General features: G+C 42.7%; 3 long non-coding RNA genes across 3 annotated transcripts; 1 reads left to right on the forward strand and 2 right to left on the reverse strand.

Moving 5' to 3' along the window:
- Positions 1–213: 213 nt before the first annotated feature.
- On the reverse strand, positions 214–14,368 carry LOC146378513 (uncharacterized). The gene is made up of 2 exons (XR_014801696.1): positions 12,788–14,368; positions 214–823 (listed from the first exon to the last, which is right to left on the reverse strand). It is a non-coding gene; the product is annotated as an uncharacterized LOC146378513 (long non-coding RNA).
- Positions 9,643–10,575, forward strand: LOC146378514 (uncharacterized). Its single transcript, XR_014801660.1, has 3 exons — positions 9,643–9,949; positions 10,197–10,300; positions 10,395–10,575. It is a non-coding gene; the product is annotated as an uncharacterized LOC146378514 (long non-coding RNA).
- A 2,486-nt stretch (positions 14,369–16,854) lies between the features above and the next one.
- LOC146378515 (uncharacterized) lies at positions 16,855–20,227 on the reverse strand. The gene is made up of 3 exons (XR_014801571.1): positions 17,354–20,227; positions 17,234–17,287; positions 16,855–16,971 (listed from the first exon to the last, which is right to left on the reverse strand). It is a non-coding gene; the product is annotated as an uncharacterized LOC146378515 (long non-coding RNA).
- Positions 20,228–21,975: the final 1,748 nt, after the last annotated feature.

Genomic DNA, 21,975 nt, shown 5'->3' on the forward strand with positions numbered 1-21,975 from the left:
AAGCTGGCTCTATATTCAGGTCAGCAGCCACGCATGCTGGTCACATAGTTTCATAAGAGGCAGCATTGAATCTAAATTATTTTTAACAGTTGAGCAGCTTCGTGGAAATTCAGTGATGTCAAGTCCAAACATGTTTGTGCAGTCAGATGTTTTTCTAGAATATTAAAGACTTCACACAAACTTTGTGTTATTGTAAAAATGAAAACAAACCACTCACTTCATCGCTTTTATTTCAGTCCAAGGTTGGTTTCAACACTTGAAAACATACAGAAAAGCTACTCTGTAATGACTGAATGACCTGATTTACCCATTTATGTATTTACAACAAGTAAAAGTCCCTGGATGCCTCCTAAAGTACTTAAATAAACCTCAAAGGCAAAACAATACAAAGATTCAGTCATGTGACAAAATGATGAATTCCTGTTGAGTAGCGTTTCAGCGCTACACATCACAAATACTTGGAAACGAGTCAAAAGTTTCCTCATACACCCAAAGTGTCAAACATAAAAGTACTCCTTATGTAGCAGAGTCCTTTTTCAGAGTTAGCAACAGTCTTTGGCATTGTGACCAAGGTCGTCTTCATTCCTTAACCACAGAAACATACATGAGTGATTTTCATATTTATATTACAGCAAACAGTACTCATACAAAGGTCTGTTATGCTGTTGATTATTTGGTTGCAGGTTTTTCTTGTGAGCGGTCTTCCAGCTGGTGCTGTTTAAAACGGTACTTTAACACTTACCTTTCGGATACGATTGTCTTACCCGTGTTTCCGCTCGATGACGTGCCAGCCAAAAGCATCTCGAGTGCCTTTTAAAGGTTCCTGTGGGTGAAGAGGGCATTGAATAGTTATATTTATATTTATTGTAGATTGTAGACAGTAGGCCATATTTTATTTAATAATTGTAATTGAAGAGCAGCTTCAGCAACAGGTTCCTCCAACCCGACTGTATCAGGGGACGTAACAGAAGCTCGTCCCTTCTGCTGCTGTCAGACTTTAATTCATCCACTGGGGTCAGATCCACACATGTGGAACAGAACTAATCACACCTCTGTGCACCCTGTCACTTTGTACACCACGACATGTTTGCACACATACTTATCTGTTTATCTTAACATCTATCATAACTCTGTTTCTACACTCATTTTATATGAGTGCTTGTTGTTTGTTCTATATTTGCTGCTATGACAACTCAGTTTCTGATAATTATGGTTATTATCTCTATATCATTAAGGTTATTAGATGAGAAATATGTGTGTAGTTTGTTGACTATGTAACCCCAGATGGAGGTATGGCTTCAGGACCAATTATCAGCAGTCCAGCTTGTATTGAAACACAGTCCTCTCTGGTGACATCTGGTGGCCAAAAATATGAAGAGCAGCTGCTCGTGCTACAGGGTGGAGTTCACGATTGTCTGATATTGGGCCAACGTTGTGTTGCTTTGAACATGTATGTTTTTGGGTGAAAAAATGATGTTATGTCTGTTTGTCTAATAAATAATGTTGATCAATAAAGTCTCCCTCATACATGTCTGTGTGGTCTGGGGCATCTGCGCTGGCATTCCTCTCCACCACACAGCTGACCATCACCAATAACCAAATTAAATGGCTAAGAGAGGTTAAGATTATATTTAAAATAAAATCAATATTTTTATTACATTAAATTTGAAGAGTCAAGTGAAACTTTTTCTGAAGTTATTTAATGATATTTATATTCTGAAAAGATTTTTCGTCTAATTAAGACATTTTATATTTACATATTTTCAGCAACAGAATTAAAACTTTTTAAAGACATTTTAAGAACATGCTGTAATGCTGTTAGCAATGTTCCCTCTAAGCTGTGCGTGTGCGCAATTGCGCACTGCTGGCACGGTCTCTGCGTTGTGCACAAAAAAAAAAAAAAAAAATCTAACCTGAATTGAAATTAAAATTAAAACTTGAACAATTCTGTTTTGCAGTGTTAGTCAGTGACTGGCTGCTTAGATTAGAACGATGCCACCTTATCCCGTAGTCCAGCCAATGATGTGATTCACATTCGTATATACGCAGCTAATCAACGTCGCTGACAGGCTCTGACAGCGTCCTTATGTGCCGACACCGGTGTTTTAGCAAAGCGGCTGATGTGGAGTGAAGCCACATTAATGACAACGTGTACAACCATTGGAGATGTGAGCAGGACAGACGGAACAATTGATGGAAAAAGTGTGGACTTTATACCAGTTTTTAAATTGTGTTGATCGGCCACGTAAAACCAGAGTTATGATAAAAATATCTGCAATGTTTGGTTTTCTTCCTGAATACTGTCGTTGTTTATATTTACTGCGGGAAGAAACGGTAAAAACGGCGTTTTATAAGGAAAACGCTCGAAAGCCTGTGAGCAAAAACAAAACCAAAAACCCCCACAATTTCCTATTGGTGGACAAATGTACCATGTCAACCAATCAAAAAATTATATGGCAACATGGCATTTAGTGGCACAAATAATTAGTGTGGCATCAGATGCAGAACAGCTGATTGTTCTGTAAATAGCTTTAAATGTTTATTTAAAAAACGCCCTGGCTGCATTTTTAGGTAAACAGCCGCAAAAAACTTTGTTGTTTGCATAATTCAGTAACTTTTTTGAAGAAGTAACTATATAATTAATTGCCCAACAGTGGTCATTATTTACTGTATTTTGCAGACAGAGTTACAGACTCTCTCCCAGACCACAGACTCATAATACAAGTCAGAGCTTTATAAAAAAAAAAAGAAAAAAAAAAGAAAGTTGTGTTTTCAAAATTGGAGTTGAAGTTATTTTTCCTTCCAATAGTGTTAACATGCTACACAGGTCATGAACAAGATTTTTTTTAATTTTCATTGTAAGTGGGATAAAGCAGTTACTTAAAAGTAGTCTAACATAAATGTAAATGCTGTAATTTGATTATTTTAATAAACAAGTAACTTGGATGGATTGGATGCTGGCGTGACCACAGTGCTCACGTCTGCTGTTGCTCACAGTGGTCCAAGGGACGCTCAGGGAGTTTGTGTGTTTGCTCAGACACATGAAACATTACAGGGAACATTGGCTGTCAGTGTGTTATGCACTTCAGATCAACACAAGCTGTTCCTGACTGGGTCGCAGAATCGGCTGTTGGCTCTGGCTGTGGGGAGGTGGATGGGGCAGGAGGGACAGGCATCCTTTGGTGTGTTTCAGCTACAGCGATGGTGACACATTCTGCATCTTGAGCATTGGTCTGACTGCAGAACCCCACAGCCTTGAATCTTAGATCAAGCAGCGTAGCAATGGTCATTACAATCTTAATTTCCAGGGGAGGCAAACACACACTCAGCATCCTCGCGAGCCCTTGTGGCGAGCTTCCTCATCCAGAACTCAGGGCTGTTTTCTACTGATTGTATACTGCAGCATGCAGACAAGTGGAATGACCTTGGACCACGACACTCTTTAGCTTCGTAAGTTCTTTAGTTCCTTGTGATTTCTAGTTCTTAGGTTTTGTTCTGTCTCCATGTTTAGTCATCTGTCTTCCCTGTCAGCCGTGTCTCCTTAAGCCTGTGTCTCCCTGTGTTATATGCTTAGTTACTCTTGTCTCCATGTTTCATGTCACAGTGTCAAGTCTGCATCTTTATGGTCTAATGTTTCCTGTTTTATTTTTGATAGTTTTTTTGTCCTGTGTCCAGTATATTCAGTTTTGCTTCCTCCCTGTCTCACTATGTCTGATTAGTCCCAGCTGTGTCTCCCATTCCCTCGTCATTCCTGAGTGTATTTAAGCCCTGCATTTTCCTCTGCCCGTTGTTGTGTCGTACATCCTCTTTGCTGTGTGTAAATCCCTACTTCTGTTTCCAACTTTAGCTCCTTAGTTTTTTGGTTTGAGTTTCTTATTTCTAATTCCTTGTTTTGGTTTGATTTTCTGTAAATGTGTAGAATTATTTCCAGCAATAAAGCTGCTGTTTTCAATTAACTTCCCATGTTGTGAGTCCTGTGTTTGGGTCCTACATCCTGCCACACAGCCACATAAGATGGAGCTAATACATTCAGATATTTAAAAACAAAACAAAATCTTGAAGTCGATTCTACGACATACTGGTAACCAGTGCAAACGTGCCAGGATTCAGGAGATGTTCAAATTTGCGAGTGCCTGTTAGGAGTCAGGCCAGCCGCATTCTAAACCAGCTGCAAACGAGAGAGTAGGACCTGGTTAATACCAAAATAGAGACTATTGCAATAGTCAAGCCTAGATGATATGAATGCATGAATCACTCTCTCGAAATCAGCAGATGACAAAATGGTCTTGGTTTTGCATTCCTCCTCCCTAGCACAGATCAGCCCGCATGTTCATGGTGCCCACTTTTTCCTCCTTGTGTATGTTGTGCAAACATGGGTGCAGCCAGTGTTGCAACCTTTTCGCAATATTTAGTGAGTTTTCACACCCCCTTAGTGACTTTTTTCTTAAAAGCGACTAGCAACAAATCGGATGACTTCTGCTGGTGTTATTGGAGACTTATGACGACTCTTTAAGTGAAAGCGCAAATCGCTCTTACTCTCAACAAGCAGCCGGTGCTGCCGTGGTCACCTCGCCCGTGCCAAAGCGCTCAAAGGTGGCGGATAGTCATCACGCAGCAGTTGCCCCCAGCTTCTGTCAGAGCAGCAGATGTTCACACCTATGCATACTTACTGCAAATGAATCACGAATGAGCGAAGCTGCTGCTCCCACCTGAAGTTTTTTTACTGTTACTTTTGGTGGATCACAAGGTTTAAAACTACTCACACACACACATGTGGAACTCCGCCACTTCGGGCCACTTTTGCTAGTCCCAAGCTCAGATAATGGAGGGTTTGAATTGTGACAGAAAAAACCCAAACATTTCTTTTAGCAATTATTAATTTGTAGTTCTAAATATATTCTAAATGCATTTAGGGTGTTTTTTACTCTGTCTCTTCCACGATGTTATTTCTCTCTCCTACAGCGGTGGTTACAATTACACAAGCATGACCAATTATGCAAATAAGGTGATGACATCATCTAGCGAATTCTAGCGACTTTTAGCCAATAGCGATTTTCCTTACTAAGGAGTTGGCAACACTGGGTGAAGCTGGAGAATCTTCAGCTTAGATTATTGTTGTCATTGCTGCGATTCTTTACATGATAAACTGATTTGGTGAGCAAATGTTTACACTTATTCAAACTGTTTTTGTGCCTTCTCTCAGTTTAGCACCAGGTTTATGAACTTGCTAGCTAGCTAGTGTTAGCCTAGCATTGCTGCTGCCTCTCGGCTCATGTTACTTAAAAATTAACACCACAGCTTTAAAAGCCTGATATAAAAATCTCTCAGTGAAATTTTCTGTTGATTGTTTGAATTAGAAGAGTGAGCAGCTGCTCGATAAGAGCCCGGACGAAACTTTTTCAGAAGATGCAGTCAAATTCAAATTCAAATTCAAATTTTATTTGTCACATACACAGTCATACACAGTATGATATGCAGTGAAATGCTTACACAACTGCTCGTGACCTAAAGAAAATAAAGACTATGAATAAGATAGGAAATAAATATGAAAATTAAAGAGGGTCAATTTAACTAGGAAGGAATAAAATAAAATATAAAAATGAAAGTTAAAAATGAAATAACTGTACAACACAAATTAGAATGAAGGGTAAATTTAACTGGGAAAGAATAAGATAAAATATATAAATTAAAGTTGAAAATAAAATAACTGTACAACAAAATACACAATACACAAATACACAGTATAGAAATATATAAGAATGTATGAAGAAATATAAATATATATATACAATAACAGCAGCTGTACAGTATTAAGTGGATATGAAGAAATATAATGTCCAGTGTTGTGCAATCCACATTTGTAAGTGTCTTGTGCAGTGCAAATATGCTCAAAGTGATTTAGTGATGAAGTGATTCGATTAGATGACCACGCATCTAATCGAATTAGTGTAAACAAAGTCCAGAATGTCCAGTGTGTGTGTAAGAACTATATGTGTGGGTCAGTACTGTGTGGTGGTGTGATTGAGAGACCGTATCGCCTGCGGGAAGAAGCTCCTCCTCAGTCTCTCTGTGTTGGTCTTCAGGGAGCGGAATTGCTTTCCTGACCTCAGCAGAGAGAACAGTCCGTTGTTGGGATGGCTGAGGTCCTTCACGACCTTCCTGGCCTTGGTCCAGCACCGCCTGCTGTAGACTGAGTGCAGGTCAGGGAGCTCGGAGCCGATGGTGCGCTCAGCTGATCGCACAACCCTCTGTAGAGCTAGTCTGTCCTGCATGGTGCTGTTCCCGAACCAGGTTAAGATGTTTCCCGTCAGGATGCTCTCTATGGTGCACGAGTAAAAGTTCCTGAGCGTCTCTCAAGCGTCTGAGGTGGTAGAGACGCTGTCGGGCCTTTTTCACCACGGTGTTGATGTGACAGGACCATGACAGGTCCTGCGTGATGTGAACTCCGAGGTATTTGAAGCTGTCCACTCTCTCCACTGGGCACTCGTTGATGACGGGGGTCCGGTAGTTCCTCTCCTGCTTAGTGCTGAACTCCACTATCAGCTCCTTTGTCTTACTGACGTTTAGAAGGACGCTGTTCCTCTGGCACCAGTTCTCCAGATTCCTAATCTCCTTCAGGTAGGCTGTCTCGTTGTTATCAGAGATCAGGCCCACCACGACGGTGTCGTCAGCAAACTTGATGATGGTGGTGGAGATGGTAGTGGCCACACAGTCATATGTGCACAGAGAGTACAGCAGGGGGCTCAGAACACACCCCTGGGGGGCTCCAGTGCTGAGAGTGGTGGAGGCTGAGACATCCTTACTGCCTGTGGTCTGCCAGTTAGGAAGTTGGAGATCCACTGACACATAGATGAGCTGAGTCCCAGATGCTCCAGCTTGGTGGTGAGTGTGGAGGGAATTATGGTATTAAATGCAGAGCTGTAGTCTATGAAGAGCATTTTAACATAATTCCCTCTTCTAGTGTCCAAGTGAGTAAGTGATGTGTGGAGGAGATGAGAGATGGCATCGTCTGTGGAACGATTTGGACGGTAAGTGAACTGTAGTGGGTCCAGTGTGTCTGGTAGTGAAGAAATGATGAAGTCTCTGACCAGGCGTTCAAAGCACTTCATCACTACTGAGGTGAGGGCTACAGGGCGATAGTCATTGAGAGAAGCAGGGTGGGGTTTCTTCGGGACAGGAACAATGATGGACTCTTTAAAGCATGTGGGGATCACCGACTGAGATAAAGAGTTGTTGAATATCTCAGTGAACACAGGAGCTAGCTGGTATGCGCAGTCTCTGAGGATACGACCTGGGATGCCGTCTGGTCCTGCTGCTTTCCTGGTGTTCACTCTCTTGAAGGCTCTCCTCACGTCATGCTCGGAGATGACGAGCACGTTTCCGGTGCTGGCAGTATCTTCCTGTCTGCAGCCGTTAGCGCCGCTAGCACTAGCATCGTTGGAGTCCTTAGCTGCAGCCTCGAAGCGAGCATAGAAAGTGTTCAGCTCGTCTGCCAGAGTCACGGCCGCGTTCGTCATACCGGTTGTTGGTGCTTTATAATCCGTTATTGTCCTTAGTCCCCGCCACAGGCTCCTAGAGTCAATCTGTTGGAGTTGTGACTCTAGTTTCCTCCCGTAGCGCTGCTTCGCCTCTTTCACCGCCTTCCGCACGTCATATGACGCGGCTTTGTACGGGTCCATGTCCCCCGTCGCGAGTCCCGTGTTGTAGGCAGCGCTGCGGGATCTCAGAGCGTCGCGGATGGTTTTATCCACCCACAGCTTCTGGTTGGGAAACGTTGTGATAGTCTTTGTCTCCACGGTATCATCCGCTAGTTTCCCGATGAATCCCACAACCGCTTCTGTAAACACGTTGACGTCATCATCGGAGCTGTTTCTGAACATGTCCCAGTCTGCGTCATCGAGTGCGTCCTGTAACGCGGCCACCGATTGGTCCGTCCAGCGCGCGACCTTCCTCTGAACCGGAACTTCCTGTTTCAGCCTTTGTTTGTATTTTGGCATGAGGAAGATGGCGGCGTGATTGGATTTGCCAAACGGAGGGCGAGATTGTGCCTTGTAGCCGTCCTTGACCGTAGTGTAGCAGTGGTCATTAGGGGATGGGGCTTGTTTTTAATCCATATGAACCTTTATAACATATGAACTGTATATACTTAATCCCTGTATTTATTTTAATGCTTTATGGCAGTTTTTGAACATCCGTGGCATCTATTAATATCAAATCTAGCCTTTCTTTAACAACATAAGCAAAATGCTTTTATATTTAACGGACATTTCTGTTTAATTACATTTTACATAATAATAACAATAGTATTTGTTTTGTTAAAAATGTTCTTTTCCTGTCCTCTCTTATTAGACTTAAGGTGGGGCTGCTCTCTGCTGTTGCTGATGACTCCAGTTAATTCTACAAACATGCTGTGTAACTCATGATTATATCACACAGACTTAGTTTAGACTGCCAACACTGTCTGCACAGTCTGTAGTGAAAGCTGCAAGTTTTTGAACAGTGAAATTAGTTTTGTGCCCAAATTATTCTGCAGATCATAGGAATGAAAGGTTTTTGTCGCCCTTTTTAAAAAATATGCTTTCATTGCATTATTGTGTGGTGCTCAGAGCTATTGAGACTGACGTTGAATATCACCTCTCTGGTGGGGAGAGTGCCTGATTTATGCATGAGGATGAGAGATAATCACCTGAGTTGATAGCTGAGTTTTCAGCTAATCATCACCTGGTGGTGAGTTGGATCAGGTGGCAGGGAGCATGACGGACAGACCTAGCATACCCAACAGCATTCTGAGGGCGGCTAAGAATGGACATCATTGAGGCTGCTGCAAGGAGCTGCGACAGTAAGGTTGTTGGTGCCTGTCGTGATAGTAATTACCATGAAGCCTGTCGGGCTTGGTCAGCCATCAGGTGGTGGCCTCCAGTGGTCACTGGAGCAGGTCACAGCTGAGTGTTGAGTGGCGGGAGTGAGAATCACCACCTTCAAATCTGTGGCCATGGTCCTCACCCAGAAAAGGGTGGAGTGCCTACTTTGCATCAGGGATGAGTTGCTGCCCCACGTGGAGGACAGTCTTGTTGACGAGTGAGCAAAGAGGGGAACGAGAGATCAACAGATGTATTGGGACTAGGGATGGGTACCGGTGTCCGGTGCCATTGTGGAACCGGTTCTGACATAAACGGTAGTAACCAGACCGAAAAGCAGCGCACAATTCGGTGCTTCATTTCGGTGCTTTTTTCCCTGAGAAATCTAGCCAATCACTTCCTTTCCCAGGATAGTAGGCGGGCCCAGGTACGTACGGGTTTTTTTTAGAGCAGAGCTAAAATGCCGAAGGCGAAGCGCTCGAGAGTGTGGCTGTACTTCACAGCAAAAGATATAAACTCAGCAGCCTGCAACAAGTGCTTAAAGGTAATAATGTGCAAAGGAGGTAACACCTCAAATCTAATGAAACACATGGCGTCGCATAGCGTTTTTTTAAAAGCCGAGAAATGCACCGCATTTGATAACTTGCAGCAAGACATCACACCTAGCACATCTACTGCGGGTGTGGTGCCTGTTCTCGGAGTTAGCAACATCCAAGAACCCGAAGAGGAGAGTCCGGCCCCTAGCCCTGCCAGTGATGGCTGGGCATGCCATCAGTTAGCAGAAATGATAACTGATGATGATGATGGCAGCAGCACCCGTTCTTCTCTGGGTGAGTATCTTAATGTTGTTCGTGTGTAATTTAAGTTGAGTAAGCTAACCACGTTATTAAATTAATGCATGTAAGGTGAACTAGCAAACACCGTAGTAGTTACATGAGGCTGTCTTCTTGTTTGATGGCAGATACTCCCTTCACCCTGGCCAAAAAGGCTAAAATGACGAAAGAAAAAGTGGACGAAATTCATAGGGCAGTGACAAAATTTATAGTCAAAGATCTCCATCCATTTTCAACGGTGGAGTCACCATCATTCAGGTGAAAAATGTTGTATTACTCTGACATAAAAAATAGACTGTATAATACTGTAAAGGTTAATATGTTCATAGCTGCTTAGCTTTGTAAGTGTTCTCTAAATATTATAAGTAAACTATATTTGAATAAAAGGTGAGCTATATGTTTTTATTTTTTATCTGGAAGAAAAAAATTAATGAAAATTCAAATGTATTTTCTGTTTATTCTGGGAGCTGGTTTATATGTTTTATTTATTTTATCTGAAAAAAAGAATTACCACGTTTTAAAGGCAGGCTAGATGGTGAGGCAGCTACTGACATCTGGGACAGGTTGGAGAAGGCAGCAGTTGCAAATGCCACAGCAGCAGTTGCGCAGGTATTTTCATTGTGTGTGTACAATCTTGTCCTTTTGCATCATGATGTAGTTTCTAGGTTGAAGGAATGCTCTTTTACTATCTGTGTGTCCATAGCCTCCCACTGAGGACCCCAAAGCACACAGCGAGGTGGATGATGCTGACATGGACAAGCCAGAAAAATATGTAATTTCAGATTTTTTCTAACACAACCACTACATTCTAAAAGTGATCTTTATTTATTTTGCAAACCTCACACATCTTTTTTTGTTGTTTTTCAGCTAAGTAAGGTCCAGAAGTCACCGTTAGAAAAGCTGTTTGAGGATGAAGACAGAGAGCTTCAACAGGCTGCTTCTCAAGCGGGTAGAGTCCCCTCAATCACAGAGCAGGTACAGACGGAGCTTCAAATATACAAAAGACTGCCAGGAATTACCTCTGGACAAGACCCTGTGGCCTGGTGGTGGAGTAAGAGGGATACACTCCCCAATTTATCTGCCCTATCAGAAAAATACTTGTGTGTCCCAGCCTCATCAACGCCTTCTGAAAGAGTTTTCTCTTGTGCTGGGCATGCCATCAGCCAAGAGCGATGCCGTATAGCTCCAGAAAAGGCTAATATGATTATCTTCTTGCAAAAAAACTGCTAAACATCACAGGTTTCATGACAAAGTTTGTTTTCAATTGTTTAAGCACTGGTTCCAACCAAAGACGTTATGTTTTATTGACAGAAAGGGCTAACTTTGTTATAATTTTGCTTAAAAAAAATTACTGGGAAAAATAAAAACACAAGAGGTTTTTGGACGAAGTTTGTGTTCTTTATTCTTTAAGCACCGGTTCGAGCACCGTTTAAGCACCGGCACCGTTTCAAAAGTACAGTTTTGGCACCGGTATCGGATAAAACCTAAACGATACCCATCCCTAATTGGGACCACAGCTGCAGTGATACGACCGCTGTAGGAGGCCGTCGTGGTGAAGAGTGATTCAAGCTGGGCATGAAAACAACTCTTAAACTGAAACAGGCTGTTTTACAGCTGATGCAAAGTTTGGGGCAACATGACCGGGACCAGAGTGCATGCACATATTGCTTTGTATTAGTTCTGGTGGATTATGCAACTTAATATACCGAAGCAAGGCTGTGACGCAGGCACTGTTTCAGGTCATCTTTCGAGTCGGCATCCCAAAAGAGATACTGACTGATCAGGGCACATCTTTCAGTTGACTGCCCGATCCTATACATCAGCCAGAACTTGACAGAGCGGGAGAGGTAATACAGCGCGGTAGAGAAGAAATGTCTGGCAATCCGCTGGGCGGTCGACTCTTTGTTACTACCTCTTGGGATGCTCATTCACCATCTGCTCAGACCACACCCTGCTGCAATGGTTCCATCGCATGAAGGATGCCAAGAGCTTTACAGCTCTTTAAATTCAAGGTAGCACACTACCTTGAATTTAAAGAAACAGTTGGAAAGCTGTCTGGAATAAACAACAACAGCAATAAAAGCTATTCACAAGCACGCTGACTGTTGCAAGATATAACTGAGCCTTACGCTATGACTTGAGCAATTTGGACTTCTGCTCAAGCTTGAGTACTGAGGACCTTACAAACTGTTTTATATCTACCTGCACTGCTGTATTGGACTGCATTGCCCCTTTTTATAACCAAACAGACTAAACCTAACCCTAACCCGTCAGCCCTGGCAAGGAGATACAATCTGTGCTGTCAGACATGAGTGCAGAGACTTTATACAGCACTTTGGTAAACTCTGTTGTTTTAAAAGTGCTAAATAAATAAACGTGACCTTGACCTTGTTTGTGTCCCAGCAACATCCAAAGCTTGTGGGATGTCAAGCTTCCTGGCATAAACAGACTATACAGTTGACTGATGGGTAATGGGGCGCCAGTAAGCAAATCTATGCTACAATCGTAATGATGGTGAGGTGGCACAGAGAGAGAGCCAAATCTTTGCTGAAAACCTTGGTGAGGTCATGGTAAACTTCTGGAACTGCGGAAAGGTCAGGTTTATCTAATGGGTCGAGGAGTTCATTGGAAGTCACACTAGGTGTAGCTGCATACAAGCAATTTTTGTAATGCTAGGTATTCCATCCAGAGATGCTGCCCTTAGCCCAATCCATCTGCGGATCGCGCTTAAATAGCCAGGGGTCGCCAAGAACTAAAGGAGTGCTCGGAGCATGGAAAAGAAACAGACTAACCTCCTCCATGCGGTTACCAAACAGTGATAGCTGAATGTTCAGCGAGTAGGGTCCCATTAAGAGCCGAGACTTGTAGTGGTTCTGTCAGAGGGATCAATGGAAGACCAAGACTTTGAGCTAACACCTGATCAATAAAGTTTTACTCCGCTCTGCATTAACTTAGCTAAACAGGTGAGTCATGGTAGGGAAGTTTCTCGAATCGTGCCTGCCAGCAACCCCACACTTACCAATGGGCATGATCTTTCACCCAGGAGGAGTCAAGTGTACATACAGTGCCCCTTCTGCCCACAATAGAAACACTCACCCGCTAGCAGTCTTCTCCTCCGATCCAACAGGGAAAGCCGTGCACGGCTGGCTTGCATGGGCTGCTCATCCCCATCTGCCAACTCGCTTCCCTCCAAGCGCCGCTCTGTGGAAGTGTCTCCTGCCGCAGGTGTAAATCCCCCTGCTGGCGGTCCGAGGATCAGAGGTCCATTTACCATACTCGTGCATGTGATCATCCATCCTGCTACACATGGAAATGAGAGGATCTAATGACTTAGGTAATTCCTTTGCTGCCAACTCCCAGGAGCTGCTCCCAGAATCGCTGAAACTTCAAATGGAGATTTGAGATTGAGAGGGTGCATCTGCATAGCAGTGTAAATGTATGCTATGTCTTCTAATGATGCTGCCTAAGGGAAGCATGTATAATGTAAACAGAATTGGTCCTAGCACTGAACCCTGTGGAACTCCATAATTAACCTCAGTGTGTGAAGAGGACTCTCCATTTACATGCACAAACTGGAGTCTATTAGATAGATATGATACAAACCACTGCAGCACAGTACCTGTAATACCTACAGCATGTTCTAATCGCTCTAATAGGATATTATGGTCGACAGTATCGAACGCTGCACTGAGGTCTAGCAGGACAAGCACAGAGATGAGTCCACTGTCAGAGGCCATAAGAAGATCATTTGTAACCTTCACTAAAGCTGTTTCTGTGCTGTGATGAGCTCTGAAACCTGACTGAAACTCTTCAAATAAGCCATTCCTCTGCAGATGATCTGTTAGCTGTTTGACAACTGCTCTTTCAAGGATGTTGATATGAAAGGAAGGTTGGAGATTGGCCTATGATTGTCATGGTCCCAGGACTTCTGACCTGATGTTTTGACATTGTGTATTAAGTTAATTTGTATTCTTAAGATCCCTAGGTTTTCTGCTCGGTATTGTTTATTAGATTTGCCCCTGTGTTTTCCTCTGTGTCTCCCTCTGTGTGACTGTGTATATAGTGATTTGAGTTACTGTGCTTTTCTTCCACTCCTTGTGTCCTGTGTTTTCCTCTTCCCATCGTGTTCTCTCTCTCTGCCTGTCTCGGCTGTCTCTGTGTACTTTCTGTGTGATGTTTAAGGTCCGCGTCTTGGCATCAGCATTTTCAGTTTCGCGTCCTCCCCGCTCTGTCATGTGTAATTGTCCTCAGCTGTGTTCCCCGTGTGCTTCCACTTCCCTCGTTACCTTCTGTGTATTTATGTCAGCGTCCCCCTCTGTTCCGTGTCGCGTCGTCCCTCGTGGTCGTGTGTGTTTCCTTGTGTCTCCCCTGTGCCTTAGCTTTTAGTTTCTCCCAGTACAGTGTTGTATCGCTCCCTGTGTTCCTGTTAATAAAGCCGTGCCTTTTGAGTTTATCCCCGTCTGTCTTGAATCGTGCGTTTGGGTCCTCTCCTGCTTACACACAACCCAAACCTGAGAATAATTAGCTAAGACCACTGGGTCTAGAGATGGCTTTTTAAGTAATGGCAAATTAATTACTTAATTGTACCAACAGCAGCTAGGTCTGGGGAGGCATCCAAGCCCTCAAAAAACTATTAATGCGCCCCCCAGCCCCAGCAGCCTCAACCTGGCAGAGGTGCTCAACACCTTGTTTGCTTGGTTTGAGTCTACCCCTCCCTCATACTCCCTGCCACCCACCTCCACCTCCCTCCCACATTTCCCCCTCCATCTCCCTTCAGGAACATGAGGTCAGGAGGAGACTGAAAGTGGTGAACCCCAGCATCACTGAAGAACAACTCAAACTGAACCCCTGTTGTATTTCATCTTTAAATCGAGGGGAAGTAAATCCACAGCCATGTTTTCTGCAAAGGGAACAATAAATTATTTATTTATCAGAAGCTTTTAATTCTATCTTCTTATATTTTCCTTCACATTGACTGGATACATACAGAAGATTTCTGGGACTCTTCGTAAACATTTTGGATTCTTTGGCTTGCGTGTACTCACATTCTGATCATGAAATCTTTGTTGAATATTTTGCTTACAGCTGATCTGTTGCTTTTTTATTTATTCTATGATCTCTACCTTTCTACCTCTACAAGATGATCCCCTCTCACCTTCCTGTAAGGGAAGTTTATTTTGGAAATAATTCAGACAAATCCAGGACCCTGAGCAGGACTCCTCATCCACAGGTAAGCTGTCTGAATCCAGCTATGGCACACCCGTATGTACCACAGTGTGTATCTGCTGTGTGGTTCAAACACGAATCTTGAACATGCTGTTTGAGACAATTCAGGATGCTCTTTACAGGTACCCTCGTCATCTCTGAGTTCACCTGAAACTTTCTGCTTTATCGTGAAAATGTCCTGTGTGGCTTGTTTTATCCTGAGTTTAACACAAACTTTATTTCATGTAACTTTACACTAACAGCAGGTTCATGATGTCATTCCTGTATAACAGGAAGTCCGCATATCCTGCTGTTTCGATGAGTAATCCTTTAGTTTTCCCTCAGAGGATTGAACCTGCTGTCTGATCTTTCCAAAGATGTAATATAACCATGATACAAAGTCCTTTATTATGATTTACAAGTTATGAGGTAAGTTTTTAGGTCACTTAATCATCTCTGACAGCAAATATTGAAAACCTGCCTTTGGAGAATTGGCTCATTCGGCCCTTTATGGTCCATTAAAGATGCCACATCAGGAAAACATGTCCAAAATCTCCTTTTTATTGCACACAGAGACAGTGTGAGGAGCTGCTTTCGGCCTCAGACACATCTCAAGAAGTGAGGTTTAAAAAACTCTGTCTCACCTGTGATGATGTTACTGACCACACAGCGCCATCGGGTGGTCATCTCCAGGTATTACACCTGTATCATTTCTGCTGTGTTGTCATTATTTGAAGCTCTCTAATTATTAATAAAGATGACACTGCTTTATTTAACAGTTACAACAAGCTGACATCAAATCAGAAAAGTGAAGGGAAGGATGAGAAGCAATTAATAACATAATCGATGATAATCAGTAACAGGCAAAATGATCAGTCTGTTTAAGGGAAACTTTGAAGCACAAATAAAAGTCAGAATGCTGAATGTGATTGGACGGTAGTGGCATCTGTTTGAGGGGGTGTGATGAGGTTGAGCAGATCAAACTGAGGTTATTGTACTCGGCCCTGAAAATCTTAGAAATATGGTATCTAAGCAGATTCTTCCTCTGGATGGCATTACCTTGGCCTCCAGTAACAGTGTGAGGAACCTTGGAGTCATTTTTGACCAGGACATGTCCTTCAATGCACATATTAAACAAATATGTAAGACTGCTTTCTTCCATTTGTGCAACATCTCTAAAGTTAGAAATATCCTGTCTCAGAGTGACGCTGAAAAACTAGTTCATGCATTTATTACTTCCAGGCTGGACGACTGTAATTCATTATTATCAGGATGTCCTAAAAACTCCCTGAAAAGCCTTCAGTGAATCCAAAATGCTGCAGCAAGAGTCCTGACAGGGACTAGAAAGAGAGAGCATACTTGAGCCTGATTCTGCCAGAGGTTTCTTCCTGTTAAAAGGGAATTTTTTCTTCCCCCTGTCACCAAAGTGCTTGCTTATAGAGTCTGATTACTGAGGTTTCTTTGTATTATCGTAGCATCGTTTTGTACAATATAAAGCACCTTGAGGCAACTGTTGTCATCATTTCGGATTACATAAATAAAACTGAATAGAACTGAATTCCAGTATGTTTAGTCAGCTGTAGCTAATAAACTGATCTGAGGAAAACTCAGTAGATAGACTCACCTGACGTGTGGGATCACAGCAACCTCCAGGTTTGCCTACTCCTGCAGAACAGCCACACAACATCAGCTGGATCAAACAGAGAATGGCTGAAAATCCTGAAATTGCCTGGCTGGACTGAAAGAAAGAAAAACAGGCTGCTGATTTTCCCTTGCCCTAACTAAAAACTTGAAACAGTTTCTCTTCTCTTCAGCATGTTGGTCAAACACCTATAATCTCTGCTCCACAGACCTCTGCAGCTAGGTCACAGCTGTTTCAGCCAGTCCACATTCACCTGTGCTCTAAATACACATTCTCATTTCATTTAACATGAAAGAAAAAAGCTCACTATGTCCAGGTCTGACTCCCCAGGGTCGCTGTTGGTAAATGCTTGAGATGCATCCAGGAAGAAGACCGTCGCTGTGACAAGTGAAGTCACACCAGCAGCAACATTTAGAACCACAGCACTCTTACTCTGCATAGAAAACCACGCCTTGCTATTAGTACACCTGGAACACCTGAAAATATTCATCAGTTCTATGAGGCAACTCTCTCATTGGCTCTCACAGACAATTAGCAAGTAATGTGTGTAATACATGAAAACATATGCATAGCACACATTCAAAGGAACCTGCAGATACCACTCAGATCTTTGAGGAAGCCTTCTTTTATGACCACCTTAGCCAAGGATCAGCTGAAGTACAGCTAAGGTGACGTCACAGAGATGAGTTACTGACCTTAGGTCTCTATGAAGTCCCATCATAGATCGTCATACATCCAGCTATGATGAACTAAAAGAGAGAGCAGTGATTAATTAGGGAAACGATATGAAGGGGAAGAAGTGTCAGCTGACTCACCATCACTGGTCCCCAGATGTACACCATGCAATCAGAGATCACACCTTTGGACTGTGTTGCCCTCAGGATCCCAAAGATCATGACAATCAGAGCAACTATGATCTGAATCACCTGCAGGAAGACATAAAGTCTCAGAGGAAACATTCAAAGCCTTTGGCTCATTCAACCTTTGTAAGAACAAGTGATGCCAAAGAGATGATGAAAGAAACACTTTAACATTTGAAACATTTATGCTTGAAAGTCAGATGTTCCCGCCAAGTCATTAACGATCAGCTGACCTCCAACTTCTAGTCCTGTTTGAATTGTCCCTGATGAAGTTGTCCTGATGCCAAACATGTTATCTCCACATCTACTGAACCACATCCTTACACTTTGTGCTGAGAGGAAGTTTGAACTAACCTTTTGACACACCAAACATTTTCACTTGTTGGTTATCTTTAAAAGGTAACACGAGTCTGTATTCACATTTAGCTTGTCTTCTGGACATTATCTTTCTGAACTTTAATTTCCAACAGAGATTATTTTCCGAGGTAATCCAAAAGCCTCTGAGGACAGACGTCCTCTGTCATTAAAGTCAGCTCAGAGATCGACAGCAGAGCAGCAGCGTGGTTGTGAATCACATGCCTTCAGCATCCACAGGTTAAAGATCAGTGGTTTAATCATCTCTGTCTGGATTCAATCTGACCCCATCAGGATGTAAAGGTGACTCACCCCCAGTGTCGGCAGTTGCTTTCTGGTGATGTAGTACCGCGGTAAAACCACGACCACGGTGCCCGATGCCGCCCCTGCTGATGGAGATTGCTGCATGTCTGAGCTCACGAGAGTCAAGCTGCTGTGCTAAGTACTGAGTTAATTATTGACTGGACTTTTATAATTTTATCTCAAACACACCTGAACAGACTGAGAGGAAGTCAGTGGAAAATCGTGTATATTATAGAGTAATTTGGAGGACTTTGCCAATCAGCTCTCATTTTATTATTGCCAAGACAACAATAAAACACCCATCAGTGCCTAAATAACAACTTTTTACTCATCACGTGAGGCTAGATGAGTATAGATTATAGATTCATAATAAAGTCAACGTCTCACCTGAGACCAGCCCTGTATCGCGTTTGTAGGTTAAGGGAAAAATACTTTGCTGTGATGAAATGAAACCTTTTCTAACTTCCCCCCTGGACGATGAGGGGAATCCACCCACAGGTGAAATTGGTTTTTGCTTCTCATTCTAATGACTGAGTCTCGGCGATCATCTCTTCTTCTTCTTTTCTTGTGTATATTTTGGCAGCCAAAGAGTCAAAGCAAACTTCAAGAACTAGAAAAATGCAAAATTTTTGTCCTCAAATATTTATATGTTTTGAGATTTTTTACATATTTATATCCCTGTATATCTCCAAGGAACAATTGCTCTCATGGTTATGCACTGTGCTGCCCAGACTGTCAAGTTATGTTCCTTGTGTTGCATTCAAGGACTGATGACAGATGCTGGAAAAACTCCAGCAAACAAAAAGTTCCTTTAATTTGTACCGGTATCCGGTGCCATTGTGGCACGGTTCTGACATAAACGGTAGTAACCAGACCGAAAAGCAGCGCACATTTCGGTGCTTTACTTCGGTACTTTTTTTCCCTGAAATGTCACACACTTTGGATTCTAGCCAATCATTTTACCTTTGCAAGCATAGTAGGCGGGCCCAGGTACATACGTTCTTTTAGAGCAGAGCTACAGATTAAAAATGTCCAAGGCAAAGCGGTCAAAGTCTGGCTGTACTTCACAGCAAAAGATGCAAACTCAGCAGCCTGCAACAAGTGCTTTAAGGTGATACTGTGCAAAGGAGGTAACACCTCGAATCTGATGAAACACCTGGCGACGTATAGCGTTTTTTAAAAGCCGAGAAATGCACCATATTTGATAGCTTGCTGCGAGACCTCACACCGAGCACATCTACTGCGGGTGTGGTGCCTGTTATCGGACCCGGAGTTAGCAACATCCCCCAAGAACCGGAAGAGGAGAGTCCTGGCCCCTAGCCCTGCCAGTGTAGCAGAAATGATGAGGATGATGATGCAGCAGCAGCCGTTCTTCTCTGCGTGAGTAGCTTAATGTTGTTCGTGTGTAATTTACGTTGAGTAGGCTAACCACGTTATTAAATTAATGCATGTAAGGTGAACTAGCAAACATCATCATAGCTACATGCGGCTGTCTTCTTGTTTGATGGCAGATGCTCCCTTCACCCTGGACAAAAAGGCTAAAATGACCAAAGAAAAAGAGGGAAACAGCTAAACATGAGAGGTTTTTGGACAAAGTTTGTGTTTTTTCCATTGATTAAGCACTGCTTCCAGCCAAGAGTGATACCATATATGCCCCATAGCTGCAGAAAAGGCTAACATTGTTATCTTTTTACAAAAAAACAGCTAAACATGAGAGTGTTTGTGTTCTTGATTATTTAATCACCGGTTCGAGCACCGTTTAAGCACCGGCACCGCTTCAAAAGTACCGGTTTGGTACTGGTATCGGATAAAACCTAAATGATACCCATCCCTAGTCTAAACCCCATTAGGGTTAACCAACCTAAAGATTCATCAATGTTTTAGAAAGCTTCCTGCCTGATAACTCAAAGAGCCCATGTTCTCTCTGGTGTTGTACCTGTAACGCAGTGGTTCTCAAGCGGAGCTGATGTTTAACATCACAATCACTTTTACAGCGGAACAAAGAAATTTGCAGAAGTTAATAATATGTACATCCACTGCAAAGCTGCAGCAGCGTGTGTAAGTCGGCAGCTGCAATAAAGAAGTGTACTGAAAAGTGCAAATACATGGGCGAGTCTGTCGTTCATTGTTTACAGCGGTGCTGAAACCCTGGATTGGGGCACGACAGACTCGCCCACGTGTTCGCACTTTTCAGTACACTTTTTTATTGCGGCTGGCGACTTACACATGCAACTGCAGTGTTTCAGCTACAGCCTACACACATCAACAACAACAACAACAGGACCTAGTTCTTTCTGTTTTAAGCCAGCAAGGCATGATTGGGGATGTCGCTCAGGTGCATCCGCCTCCCCCGCAGCTGCATCACAGACCACGCCACACCACCGCTCTGCAGTCAAAAACAGGCTGACTGCAGCCACTAAGAGTGAAAAGTATTAAACTCTCACTAAATGATATATTTTTCATCTCCCTTCAAAAGTTTCTGGACTTCTTTTTTTTTTATTTCCATGTTTGGTTCACATCCTGTTAAACTTGTTGCTTTTTTGAAGAAGTGCTGCAGACGATTGAAGCAGTCGAGGGACAAACGTTACAAATAGTTATCTGAAATGAAAGTTGTTTAAAACAAAAATGACTGAAGGATTCATTGTGACTGAGTTTATGTAAATATAAGCTCGGTTTTTCTGTCATTATTTTGTTTAGATGGGGTGTGAAAATATTTCTTCCTGCCATGTGGGGAATGATGTAAAACATTGGAGAACCACCACTGTAACGTGTTGTAAAGCAGCGGTCCCCAACCTTTTTTGCGCCACGGACCGGTTTATGCCCGACAATATTTTCATGGACCGGCCTTTAAGGTGTCGCGGATAAATACAACAAAATAAAACTAGTACCGGTACCGAAAAAAAGAAAATTTATTCATAACACACGTGAAAAGACCCAGGAAAACCGAGTAAACGATAAAAACGATAACAAAATAACGCTGAAAACCGATAAAAACCCTGAAAACCAGACATTTCACACCTGAGCCTCAACTCTCGCGGCCCGGTACCAAACGACTCACGGACCGGTACCGGTCCGAGGCCCAGGGGTTGGGAACCGCTGTTGTAAAGGACTTCACTCATTCAATTCATGCTTCTTTGGCAGCCCATCCTAAACACACTATTTTCACAAAATCAAAACTTGGTGATTAAAATTGATTTTTACAGCTCATCTCTGGAAGTAAAAGTTCAGCCTTTTTTATTGCGACATTACTTCTTGAACCTGACCCTGCTTAGTGCTGGACCAATCAGAGCAGACTTGTTGAAAGTTAAACATTAAGGCTCAGACATGTATTAAGTCCAGTCTTGGAAACAAAAATATTTTTTAAGTGAAGCTACAGGTTAAAATGGCTTTTCAATTAGCACTAGCTTTAATCCACGTCTGGGAAACTGGTTATGAAAGTAAACGTACTACCATATAGCCTGTGTCAAGGCCCAGTGATCAATAATCTATTTTAAATAGATTTAAATAAATCTCATTTTAAATAATCTGCAGATTTTTTAAAATTGCAGTCATAAAATGTTAAAATGTACCAAACTAATCAACCACCTTCAGCCCAGAATCAAAGTGCAAAACCCTAAAATCCCCAAAGCCTGATAAATGTTCAATTTACGACACAAAGCTTTAGAGAACTCTTATTGATTGGCCAAAACGCCAAATGCAAAAGGAGACCTAACCCTAAGAGAACCTGTGATTTAACACCATGACTCTGCAATGTGAGACGATGGCTGTGTCCCAATCCAGCGACCGCATGCTTTGCAGTGCGCATTTGTAGACTGATTACGTCACAACAACGCAACGAAGGCTGTCCTCAAAGAGTCCTCCAAATGCATCCTTCATTTCCCCAGATTTGAAGGCTGGGTCCGGTGTAGCCTTCGTGGCCC

The sequence above is a fragment of the Perissodus microlepis genome, chromosome 11 (assembly GCF_051167445.1).
Source record: "Perissodus microlepis isolate ML-2025 ecotype Zambia chromosome 11, ASM5116744v1, whole genome shotgun sequence".
NCBI classification, from domain to species: Eukaryota; Metazoa; Chordata; class Actinopteri; order Cichliformes; family Cichlidae; genus Perissodus; species Perissodus microlepis.